General features: G+C 40.5%; 1 protein-coding gene across 8 annotated transcripts in view; it reads left to right on the forward strand.

Moving 5' to 3' along the window:
* The window catches only part of LOC127580258 (tyrosine-protein kinase Tec-like), a 116,872-nt gene that overhangs the window by 29,363 nt on the left and 74,414 nt on the right, over positions 1–13,095 (forward strand). For 2 of the 8 annotated variants that reach the window (XM_052033478.1, XM_052033489.1), the window contains exons 1-2: positions 7,999–8,104; positions 11,527–11,634. The exons of 5 other annotated variants lie outside the window; for them this stretch is intronic. The gene's annotated coding sequence lies outside the window, so the exon portion shown is untranslated. Of the gene's footprint in view, positions 1–7,998; positions 8,105–11,526; positions 11,635–13,095 lie in introns of those variants that run through there. One more of the 8 variants, XM_052033468.1, reaches the window with a different exon arrangement.

The raw sequence follows: 13,095 nt of genomic DNA on the forward strand, positions 1-13,095 counted from the left end.
AGCCAGGAGACAACTGTGAAAGGAGGCAAATGGTTGAAGGATGAAACTGTGAAAATAAGAGAGAATATGATGGATTGTAACAATGTAATTGAGCTAAGAAAAAAGGTATAAAAAAAGGCCCGCGAGCTGTGCTCGGGGGCAGTCAGAGAGAGCAGTAGTCAGAAGGTGACTGGTAACTGACTGTCTGCCTGTCACAACTTTTGTTTGCAAATAAAAGTTTAATTCTTGAGTAATCTTCTGCTTCTCCTGGTCATCTATTTATTGCGGGTAACCACGACGGTTGCCCCTCAAGTCCCTTTTAAATCTTTCCCCTCTCACCCTAAACCTATAGCCCTCTAGTTTTGGACCCCCCCCCTACCCCGGGGAAAAGACTGTTAGCACCCACCTTATCTATGCCCCTCATGATTTTGTAAAGCTCTAAGAGATCACCCCTCATTCTCCTATGCTCCAAGGAATAAAGACCTGGCCTGGCCAACCTCTTCCTATAACGCAGGCCCTCTAGTCCTGGCAACGTCCTTGTAAATCTTTTCTGCACTCTTTCCAGTTTAACCACGTCCTTCCTCTAACAAGGTGACCAAAACTGTACACAGTACTCCAAGTGCGACCTCACCAATGACTTAATACAACTGCAACATAATGTCCCAACTCCTATACTCAAAGCCCTGACGGATGAAGGCTAGCATGCTAATTGCCTTTTTCACCTGTGACGCCGCTTTCAACGAACTATGCACATGTACTCCTTGGTCCCCTTCTTCTATTACACCCCTAGTGCACTACCATTCATAGTATAAGTCCTACGCTGGTTTGACTTTCCAAAATGCATCACCTCACAGTTGTCTGTATTGAAATCCATGTGCCACTCCTTGACCCACTTCCCTAACTGATCAAGATCCCACTGTAATCTACAATAACCTTCACTATCAACAACACCTAATTTCATGTCATCCGCAAACTTACTGATCAAGCCTTGTGCATTCGCATCCAAATAATTTATATAAATAACGAGTAACAAGGGTCCCAACACCGACTCCTGTGGCACACCACGTCATCGGCCTCCATTCTGAGAAACAACCTTCAGCCACCATCCTCTGCTCCCTACCTCTGAGCCAAGTTTGAATCCACCTAACTAGCTCTCCCTGGATTCCATGGGGCCTAACCTTCCAGACCAGCCTACCATGTGGGACCTTGTCGAAGGCCTTGCTAAAGTCCAAATAGACAACATCCACTGCCCTACGCTCATCTATCTTTTTGGTTACCTCTTCAAAAAAACTCTAAAAGGTTCGTCATGCACGACTTTCCACACACAAAGCCATGCTGACTCCTCCTAATCAGGCTCTGTCTATCCAATGCGGTAGATCCTGTCCTGCAGTATTCCCTCCAGTAACTTCCCTACCACTGATGTTAGGTTGACTGGCCTATGGTTCCCTGGCTTGCCCTTGCTACCTTTCTTAAACAATGGAACAACATTAGCCACCTTCCAGTCTTTGGGAACTTCACCAGTGGCTAACGATGAAGCAAAAATCTCCACAAGCACCTCTGCAATTTCTTCTCTAGTCTCCCACAAAGTCCTAGGATGCATTCGGTCAGGCCCTGGGGATTTATCCACCTTAATGCACTGGAAGGCTGCAAGTACCTCCTGCCTGGTAATATGAATGTTCTCAAGACATCTCCACTAGTTTCCCTTATCCCTTGACCAATCATGATTTTCTCATCAGTAAACACCAAGGAGAAATATTCATTAAAAATCCCACCCATCTTGTCATCTGAGCCAAATTAACACCAGGAATGCAAGCCTCCATTTAGAAGTGTGATCCAGCCAACAGGACAAAAGGCTTGTTTGGAAGGAAATCTATAATGACATTTGATTAAAGAATATGGTTGTTAGTTGTAGCAGTCAAACACATGAAGGGTACCAGGAGTTACATTCTCAAATATGGCATAAGAAGTAGGAATAGCAGTAAGCTGAATGGCCCCTCATGCCTGTTCTGCTATTCAATAAAAATACACCTGAACTGATATTAGCCTCCTCTCCAATCCTGTCTGTTTCCCATATCCTTGACAACCCTATAAACTTAAAAAAAATTGTCTATTTCAATCTTGAATATATTCTGTTAACTTAGCTTCCACAGCCTTCTAGTGTAGAGAATTCCAAGATTCATGACTATCTGAGAGAAAAAAGTCTGGTACATTCCAGTTGTAAATTTGTGACCCCTTATTCTGAAACTAGGTTTCCGAGTTCTAGACTCTTCTAGAAAGGAAAACAGTATGCCCCCCTGAATCTTTTGCTTCAATAAGATAACCCCTTAATCTTAACAACCTCTCAATAAACTCCAACATGTACAGGTCCAGAGTGCTCTACCATTCCTTGTAAAATAATCCCTTCATCCCAGACTTAACCAATTGAACTTCTCTGATGTGCTCCAATGCAAGTATTTCCCTTAAATAAGGAGACCAAACCGAGTCACTTAAGTCCTCATTATTTGTGAGGGATAAGGGTGGGGACTTACCGCAGATAATAAAAAAGCATCAATACCGGCCACAGGCATTGAGGCTTCTGTAGATATAACAACAACAATGTGGTAAATGTAAGTTTGTATGTTTCATCTTTGATTGACAGGAGATTGATAGGTATCTAATTGGTCAGGGTATCAAGGGATATGGGGAAAAGGCCAGGAATTGGGGCTGGATGGGAGAATAGTTTAGCTCATGGTGAAGTGGTGGAACAGACTCGATGGGCTGAATGGCCTACTTCTGCTCCTTTGTCTTGTGATTTTGTGAGCTCAAGACATAGGCGGCCCTGCTGATCTCTAAGGGGACCTATTCTCTCCTTGACTACCCTTTTAATATTGCTATAGAACGTCTTGGGATTTTTCTTAACCTTGCCTCCCAGATCCATCTCATACCTTCTTTTTGCCCCCTTGATTTCCTCCTTAAGAGTGTTCTTAATCTTTTTATAGTCACCAAGGGACTCACTCATCTCCGACCTCCTAAACCTAATGTATGCTTCCTTTTTCTTGACCAGAGCCTCAATATCTCTCGTCAGCCAAGGTTCCCTAAACTTGCCAGGTTTACCCTTCGTCCTAACAGGAACATGCTGCTCCTGGACTCTTGATATCATGCTCCTAAAAGCCTCCCACTTGCCATTCGTTCCTTTCCCTTCAAACAGGCTCATCCATTCGACCTCTACTAGATCTTGCCTAATTCCCCCAAAATTAGCCCTGCTCCAGTTTAGGACCCTAACCTGTGGATCTGTTCTTTTCCATCACTAACTTAAAAATAATAGAATTATAGTAACTACAGCCAACATGCTCCTTGACTGCCACTTCTGTTACCTGCTCTACCTCGTTCCCTAAGGTCCAGTATTGCACAATCTCGAGTAGACCCCTCTATATATTGACTCAGGAAACTTTCCTGGACACATTTCATAAATTCCACCCCGTCCAGGCCCTTAACACTCTGAGTAGTCCAGTCAATACTGGGGAAATTAAAATCTCCCACTAATACAACCCTATTATTCCTATAACTATGAGTAATTTCTCTGCATACCTGCTCCTCAAGTTCCCGCTAACTATTGGCGGGTTTATAATACAGCCCCACTAGACTGATACTCCCCTTCTTGTTTCTAAGTTTTTACTCATATGGCCTCACTGGGTGATCCCCCAAGAATGTCATCTCTAAGCACTGCTCTACATTCTCCCTTATCAAAAAGGCAACACCCCCTCCTCGTTTACTTGTACCTCTGTCATGCCTGTGGCATCTGTATCCTGGCATATTGAGCTGCCAGTCCTGCCCTTCTCTCAGCCGTGTTTCTGTTTTGGCTGTAATATCCCAGTCCTCAGAGCCAATCCACACTCAGAGCTCGTCTGCCTTACCTGTTAAACCTCATGCATGAAATAAATGAAGTTTAACTGGATATTATCCCATGACTTCATCACTGCTCAGAGTTCAACCCCCACGGCAATCTAGTTTAAACCCTACTATGTAGCACCAGCAAGTTTCCCTGCAAGGATACTGGTCCCTCTGTCATTCAAGTGGAACCTGTCCCTCTTGTACAGGTTGCCTCTACTGCAGAAGAGATCCCAATGGTCCATGGAACCTGAATCCCTGCCCCCTGCGCCAGCTCCTCAGCCACTAATTCATCTGGCCTATCTTTCTATTTCTGTCCTCACTAGCACGTGGCACTGGGAGTAATCCGAGATCACCACCCTCGAGATTCTGCTTCATAACTTCTTACCTTACTCCCTGTACTCATTCTGCAGAACCTCATCCCTTGTTTGACCTACGTAGTTTGTACCAACACATACAATGACTTCTTGCTGTTCACCCTCCCACTGGTGAATTTTCTGCAGCTGCCCAGAGACCACCTTCACCCTGCCACCTGGGAAGCAACACACCATCTTGGTATCTCTTCTGCAGCCACAGAATCTCCCGTCAATCCCCCTCATTGTCAAGTCTTATATCACTATTGCCCTGTCTGACTGCACCCTCTGAGCCTCAGAGCCAGTCACGGTGCCAGACACCTGACCATGCTGCTAGCACCTGAAAGAACATACCCCTCAACAGTATCCAAAGAGGTAGACCTGTTTGTGAGGAGAATGGCTACAGGGGAACCCTGCACTGCCTGCCTACTGCCCTTACTTTTCCTGGTAGTCGCCCATCTCTCTGAAGCCTGTACCTTGGGTGTGACCACCTCAGTAAAAGTCTCTTCTATGAAGCCCTCAGCTGTCTGTCAGGAGCTGCAGCTGGATGCACTTTGCACAGATTTAGTCAGGGAGGTTCCCTGACTTTCCCATATCTTGCAGGAGGAGCATCCCATTGCCCTAACTACCATCCTGCCTACACTGAATCAAGTTCTAAGGACCAACAGCAATATAAAACCTTACCTGTTCTTACCTGTGCCTCCTCACGGAAACCTTTTTAAAGGTCCACTCTTACTCCTGAAACCTGGGCCACTTACTCAGCCTCTTCACGGCAAAGCATCTTGAGCTAGAGCCTCAGCTCCCCACTCTTACACTGGCCTACTCTCACAATGGCCGCTCCAAAATGGTAAGGGAAATTTCAAGTTGTCTTTTTTCAATGGAAAAATATTAATCAAAAATAGATATATAAATGGATGCCAACCTAACAACTTAGAAAAAAATCTAACAGTTTAACAATTGCTGCTGACAAGTTTGCTACTTAAAAAAAACAATTAACTATTCAGAAACAAACACCGATAAAGGCATTTAACAAGGCCATGTGTCATGGTGACTCATCTTTATGACATGGATTTTGGGATTGTGTTTCTGGATCATATTTCATAGTTCAGATTTTCTCTGAAAATTGAAGTCTAAGAAGCTTGCATGTAGCATTAGGAAGAAAATTAACAGCAATGAAATTGCATTTTTATGACTTAAGTTGCAACTCTGCCCCTTTTGAGAAAAAAAACAAATCTAATACACTAGTGCTTTTTTTATGATGAGTTGATTTAGAAAGTTTTAAAATCAGTTCTGGTCAATGCTTTTGGTGAGGTGATAATCAGCAGGAGGTTTCATTGCCTATGTTTTCTACCTGTTGGAGTTTGGAATTGAAGTGAGAGTTATGGATCTCCAAGGTAGGTGAGACTTTGTGCTGCCATGTCTGATGTCCCTAAATTGCTCAAAGGACAGGCAGTGCTGGTTACCTTGTATGCTGTTTATTCATTAGTTTTTGGAATTGTTTTAGCATATGTGCAAAGTTAGAGGATTTGGTGTGCTAGGTTTAGTGTACCTCTGTTTTCAATGCCAACTCATTGCTGGGCTGTGTGTTTATTACTGTGCACTTTTTTTTGTAGAAATCTAATACAAGTTGGCTTACTAAGGTACTTCATTGGATAGTTAAGAACCAGTAAAATTGTTGTGGATCCGCAGTCACATAAAGGCAAATTTCCTCCCATAGAGAGCAAAGAAATTTAATGAGCATCTGATGGCTTCATGGTCACCATTTCTAGATTTTTGTCTTAAATTTCATCAACCAAATTCAAATTCACAAGCTGCCTTGCTGGGTTTTAAGCACTTGTTTCAGTGCAATACTCATAGTTTAGTGGATCAGTTAAAACATCAATCAAAGAGGAAAAAAAGGTTCCATTTATATTGTGCCTTTGCTTAAGCTTGGGTTGTTCAAATGTTTTGAATTTTCAAGAAGTATAGCAAACAAAATACAACACTACAAGATGTATGGATGTCCTCATAGGATAACTTGATATTTTTGAAAAGTCAAAAAAAAATTAATGATTGGAAAAACTGAGCCCTCTCCCAGAACACATGTTGGCATTCATGTAAAAAGGTTTGGTTACATGTTGTGGATCAAAAGCAGTTGTATGCAAGTATATGCCTTACAGTAGCTCAAGAAAACGCCGAAGGCTTTGATACTATGTCGTCAAATCATGAATATATTTTGAAGCTTTTCTTCTTTAGGACCTTGTATTTCGCTATAGTAAATTTTTGCCAATTTCAGGGTGACAACTTTAAGGATTTGGTTTCATATTATTATATGAATAATCTGAACTAGAATAATTTATTTTTGAATCATAATTATTGGCAAGTATTTCCATCCTTTTGTTTATAAACCAAATTTGGATTTTCATGTGAAAACAATCCACTTGCAGCATATTGTAAATGTAATGGGTTAATTTGTTACTGAGGGAAGTAATTTTACAGGCTGTTGCTCCATAAACTTTGTACCATGGTAGTTTGATCAGCAGCTGTGATTGTTTAGTAGACACTCATGGTTATTTGATTTAGAAATGAAACTTGTCTTTTTAAAAAGCATTTTGTTTAATCAAAATGTCAAATCATGAACGTGGCTATTATTAAAAATAAGTATACATATTGAAGCCTTATGAGACTGGCCCTTGTGTTTGAAGATTTTTAAAAACAGATATAGCAGCATTTTGAAATCAAAACAGAACGTTCTGGAAACACTCAGCAGCTCATACTGTGGAAAGGTAAATACTTAATGTTTCAGGTTGACCCTTTGTCAGACTGGAAAAGAGAATAAACAGGTTAGTTTGTCACCAATTTCCTTTGTCTCTGCTGCTGGTGGCAGTGTCTTCATCTGAGTAGTTACCAACCCCTTGAATTCCCTCTCGAAAGCCGCCTTTGTTCTACCTTTTATATTTTCTTTTAAGATCTTCCTTAAAACCTGTGTCTTTTTCAATATATTTCTAATATCATCACTTTATTGCTCATTCAATCTTTTGTGCCTTGGAGGAAAAAAAGGTTCCATTTATATTGTGCCTTTGCTTAAGCTTGGGTTGTTCAAATGTTTTGAATTTTCAAGAAGTATAGCAAACAAAATACAACACTACAAGATGTATGGATGTCCTCATAGGATAACTTGATATTTTTGAAAAGTCAAAAAAAAATTAATGATTGGAAAAACTGAGCCCTCTCCCAGAGCACATGTTGGCATTCACGTAAAAAAGTTTGGTTACATGTTGTGGATCAAAAGCAGTTGTATGCAAGTATATGCCTTACAGTAGCTCAAGAAAACGCCGAAGGCTTTGATACTATGTCGTCAAATCATGTATATATTTTGAAGCTTTTCTTCTCTAGGACCTTGTATTTCGCTATAGTAAATTTTTGCCAATTTCAGGGTGACAACTTTAAGGATTTGGTTTCATATTATTATATGAATAATCTGAACTAGAATAATTTATTTTTGAATCATAATTATTGGCAAGTATTTCCATCCTTTTGTTTATAAACCAAATTTGGATTTTCATGTGAAAACAATCCACTTGCAGCGTATTGTAAATGTAATGGGTTAATTTGTTACTGAGGGAAGTAATTTTACAGGCTGTTGCTCCATAAACTTTGTACCATGGTAGTTTGATCAGCAGCCTTGATTGTTTAGTAGACACTCATGGTTATTTGATTTAGAAATGAAACTTGTCTTTTTAAAAAGCATTTTGTTTAATCAAAATGTCAAATCATGAACGTGGCTATTGTTAAAAATAAGTATACATATTGAAGCCTTATGAGACTGGCCCTTGTGTTTGAAGATTTTTAAAAACAGATATAGCAGCATTTTGAAATCAAAACAGAACATTCTGGAAACACTCAGCAGCTCGTACTGTGGGAAGGTAAATACTTAATGTTTCAGGTTGACCCTTTGTCAGACTGGAAAAGAGAATAAACAGGTTAGTTTGTCACCAATTTCCTTTGTCTCTGCTGCTGGTGGCAGTGTCTTCATCTGAGTAGTTACCAACCCCTTGAATTCCCTCTCGAAAGCCGCCTTTGTTCTACCTTTTATATTTTCTTTTAAGATCTTCCTTAAAACCTGTGTCTTTTTCAATATATTTCTAATATCATCACTTTATTGCTCATTCAATCTTTTGTGCCTTGGACTTTAATTTTGTTAAAGATGCAGGTAAATGCAAATTGTTGTTGAGGAGGGTTGCTAATTCATTTGTGCTAGAACTGATCAATTTTTAGATCTCTTGGTGGGAGAGCATTTTGGAGATAGCCAGGAGGGAGCTTAAGATTGGACTTAGGAGAGCTAGAAGGGACCATGAGAAGTCCTTGGTGAGTAGGATCAAGGAAAACCCCAAGGCGTTCTACACGTATGTGAAGAATAAGAGGATGACCAGAGTGAGGGTAGGACCGATCAGGGATAAAAGAGGAAATATGTGCCTGGAGTCGGAAGAGGTAGGGGAGGTCTTTAATGAATACTTTGCTTCAGTATTCACCAGAGAGAGGGAAACCTTGACATTTGTGAGGATGGAGTACAACAGGCTAATACGCTAGGGCGTGTCGATGTGAGGAAAGAGGATGTGCTGGATCTTTTGAAAAACATTAGGATAGATAAGTCATTGGGGCCAGACAGGATATATCCAAGGTTATTATGGGAAGCGAGGAAAGAGATTGCTGCACCTTTGGCGATGATCTTTGCATCCTCACTGGCCACAGGAGTAGTGCTAGACGATTGGAGGGTGACAAATGTTGTTCCTTTGTTTAAGAAAGGGAGTAGGGATAACCCTGGGAATTACGGACCGGTGAGTCTTACTTCAGTGGTGGGCAAATTACTGGAGAAGATTCTTAGAGACAGGATTTATGGGCATTTGAAGAAGTATAGGCTGATTAGGGACAGTCAGCATGGCTTTGTAAGGGGCAGGTCATGCCTCACGAGCCTGATTGAATTCTTTGAGGATGTGATGAAGCACATTGATGAAGGTAGAGCAGTGGATGTGGTGTACATGGATTTTAGTAAGGCGTTCAATAAGGTTCCTCATGGAAGGCTGATTCAGAAAGTCAGGAGGCATGGGATCCAGGGAAACTTGGCTGTGTAGATTCAGAATTGGCTGGCTCACAGAAGACAGAGGGTGGTTGTAGATGGAGCATATTCTGCCTGGAGGTTGGTGACCAGTGGTGTTCTTCAGGGATCTGTTCTGGGACCCCTGCTTTTTGTGATTTTTATAAATGACTTAGATGAGGATGTGGAAGGATGGGTTAGTAAGTTTGCTGATGATACAAAGGTTAGTGGTGTTGTGGATAGTGTAGAAGGTTGCTGTAGATTACAACAGGACATTGACAGGATGCAGAGCTGGGCTGAGAAGTGGCAGATGGAATTCAACCCAGGAAACTGTGAAGTGATGCACTTCTGGAGTTCGAATTTGAAGGCAGAATACAAGGTTAATGGCAGGACTCTTAGCTGTGTGGAGGAACAGAGGGATCTTGGGGTCCACATCCATAGATCCCTCAAGGTTGCCGCACAAATCGATAGGGTTGTTAAGAAGGCGTATGGTGTGTTGGCCTTCATTAGTCGGGGTATTGAGTTCAAGAGCCGCGAGGTAATGTTGCAGCTCTATAGAACTCTGGTTAGACTAAACTTGGAGTATTGTGTTCAGTTCTGGTTGTCTTGTTATAGGAAGGATGTGGAAGCTTTAGAGAGGGTGCAGAGGAGATTTACCAGGATGCTGCCTGGATTGGAAAGCGTGTCTTACGAGGATAGGCTGAGTGAGCTAGGGCTTTTCTCTTTAGAGAGAAGGAGGACGAGAGGTGACTTGATAGAAGTATACAAGATGAGAAGAGGCATAGATCGAGTGCACAGTCAGAGACTTTTTCCAAGGGTGACAATGGCTAACACGAGGGGACATACTTTTAAGGTGATTGGAGGAAGATATAAGCAGGATATCAGGGGTAAGTTTTTTTACACAGAGAGTGATGGGTGCGTGGAATGCACTGTCGGCAGAGGTTGTTGGGGCAGATACATTAGGGACATTTAAGAGACTCGTAAATAGACATATGAATAATAGAGAAATGGGGGCTATGTGGGAGGGAAGGGTTAGATAGATCTTAGAGCAGGATAAAATTTCAGCACAACATTGTGGGCCAAAGGGCCTGTAATGTGCTGTAATGTTCTATGTTCTAACTCCTACAAAATACTCAATAATTTGCATTTTTTATTTCCTTCTGAAAACCTGCAGTTGAATATCTCTGAGTGAAGATGACCAGATAACTCCCTTCCTTCCTTTTGTATCAAGCATCATGGTTGGTCACAACATGTTATCTCTTAACAACATTAGTCTATTGAAATCTTAACAGAAATTCAAAGAAGAAATCCAAACGAATTTCAGCCAATTACTTTGGACATTTAAAAAAAACACAAAATGCATATCCTGCTATTTTATTTACTTTCAATAAGAGATAAAACATACCTCAAATAGTGTCGCAGGGGTTTGATGTGATAAACATTTCTGTACATGCTTGAACTACTTCTGTAAGTGAAGTAGATTGCACAGCAGCAGAGGACTAGACAACTATTTATTTAGATGAAGTCAGAGCTTCATGTAATGACTTTGTTATAATTAAAAGCCTTGAGAGCTATGCTTACTGTTTATCATGATCATCAGTATTCCTTTCTTCAACAAATTCAGCCAATTGGAAATGTGTTGCACTTGCCAAATATTAATTCTATATTGTTATGGAATAACTGTGTTTTGTCCTAAACCACTGGCATCTTTTAGGCCCTTGAGATCGTTTTGCTCAGAATTCTCAGAAGCAGGCTGGGACTGTTTTCCCTGGAGTGAAGGAGGTTGAAGAATGACCTTGTACAGGTTTATTAAATCATTAGGGTCATTGATAAGGTGATGGTCACAGTCTTTTTCCCAGAGTAGGGGAATCTAAAACTAGAAGGCATAGGTTTAAGGTGAGAGAGGAAGGATTTAAAGGGGACTTGAGTGGCAAGTTTTTCACACAAAGGGTGGTGGGACTATGAAATTAGCTGTCTGTGAAAGTGATGGAGGTGGGTACAATTACAATGTTTAAAAGACATTTGAACTGGCACGTCGATAGGAAAAGTTTAGAGGGATATGGTCCAAATGCAAGCACAAGGGACTAGGTCAAGATGACATCTTGGTCAGCATGGATGAGTTGGGCTGAAGGGCCTGTTTTTGTGCTGCATAACTCTATGACTCTACTTAGCATGCTTATTGTGCACTTGGCAATATTGCTGGATTTGTGTATTTGCATCTAGACTATTTAGAAGGCTTTTCTGTCTTTTTAGGGGATTTCTCTTCCAAGTCCTATACTATCGTTTTGCCTTTCTCAATTCCTACAGCTGTAAGTAAGCAATGTGAAAACAGAAAATGCTGGAAATAAAAAAAGAAACAAGGTAGGCAGCATCTATTGGAAAGACAAATAAATTTAATGTTTAGATTATTCACCTTTCACCAAAGTACTGACTTGAAGGCTTGTTGACTTGGAACATTAGTCCATTTTCTGATCCCAAAGAGAAGTGTGCTGGATGCCATCTTGGTATACACTTTCTAATAACCAGCAGCAACACACAGAGAAAATTGATTGAGATATCAATCTGAGTGGACAGCTGATCTGATGCCATTTATAAATGTCTTACAGCCAACGCCCTTGCATGTTTCTGCTGCTTAACATGTTCACTCTACCCCCCCCTCCACCAGTGCTATTTAAAGGGATGATGAGAAGCTGTGACTGAAATCTGTCAAAACACCAGACTGCTTAAGGCTGTCAATGCAACCATGGCCTCTTCCAGGCTGTTGTAACCTCGAGCTTTTTGCAGTGACTGCTACATTAGAGAGATTACTACATTTCTCTAATGTAGTAGGTCACTTCATTTCATTCCCTGTTGCTAAAGATGAGCAGACTGAATGAATGGGAGTAAGAAAAAGGAATTGAGGAGGAGCGAGTTTATATATAAAAATAAAAGCACTCTGGTAAGTTGAGGGGGTTTGAGTTGCTGATACATCATCGACAGTACATTTCTGTCCAACCAAATGATTCATGAATGAGGTATAACCACAACCACAGCTCTTTATGATGGCTGTTTTGATGAACCTTGATGCATCTGGCTACTTGCAGGCTAATGCTGGAGATATTTGCAAGATCTTGCAGTTTGCAGTACTGTGCTACATAACTGACTAAAGCACTCTAGAAAAAATGCTTCATTTCATCCCCTGAAGTGATTTCAAGCCACTAATTAGCTTTGTGCATTTCCTTAACACCTCTTTGTTCATTCCTCTCATGTTCCTGCAAGTTGCTTCCTGAGCAGCTGCTACACCTGGTGGAAACCTCAGCCACTCTGGGCCTAAAATACCTTGCTTTAAATTGGTCATCTCAATTTTCCGGAAGTTAAAATAGTTGAGGGCTGATGTTTTTTTTTCTTGCTTTATTTTTCTTAATTAATATTGCAATTCATTTGAAATTTTAACAATGACCTTGGGAATGAGATATTACTCCAACTTTGCAATGGAACCTTCTTCAGTTACATCATGACAGATAATGTGTAATATTAAAATCTTCAAATTATAGTGATTTGCTTTTAGTTGGATACATACATAAAATGCAGTTATATAAGAGGATGTCAGTACTGTACAATTCCTATCTGCAATGGTAGTTTGACTTGTGTAGCACTTGGTCAGGAATTGATTAAATAACACATTGCTGTTGTATTTTGGTATTTTGAGGGCAAAATTTGATTTGCTGTGTAAGTATACTTTAATTTTAAAATATATAACAAAATACAAAAACATTACTTTGATTTTACTGTTATATTTAAAGTTCATACTTCAAATTATTGTGTTATCAATTTTTAAATAAA

Source organism: Pristis pectinata, chromosome 2 (assembly GCF_009764475.1).
Source record: "Pristis pectinata isolate sPriPec2 chromosome 2, sPriPec2.1.pri, whole genome shotgun sequence".
NCBI classification, from domain to species: Eukaryota; Metazoa; Chordata; class Chondrichthyes; order Rhinopristiformes; family Pristidae; genus Pristis; species Pristis pectinata.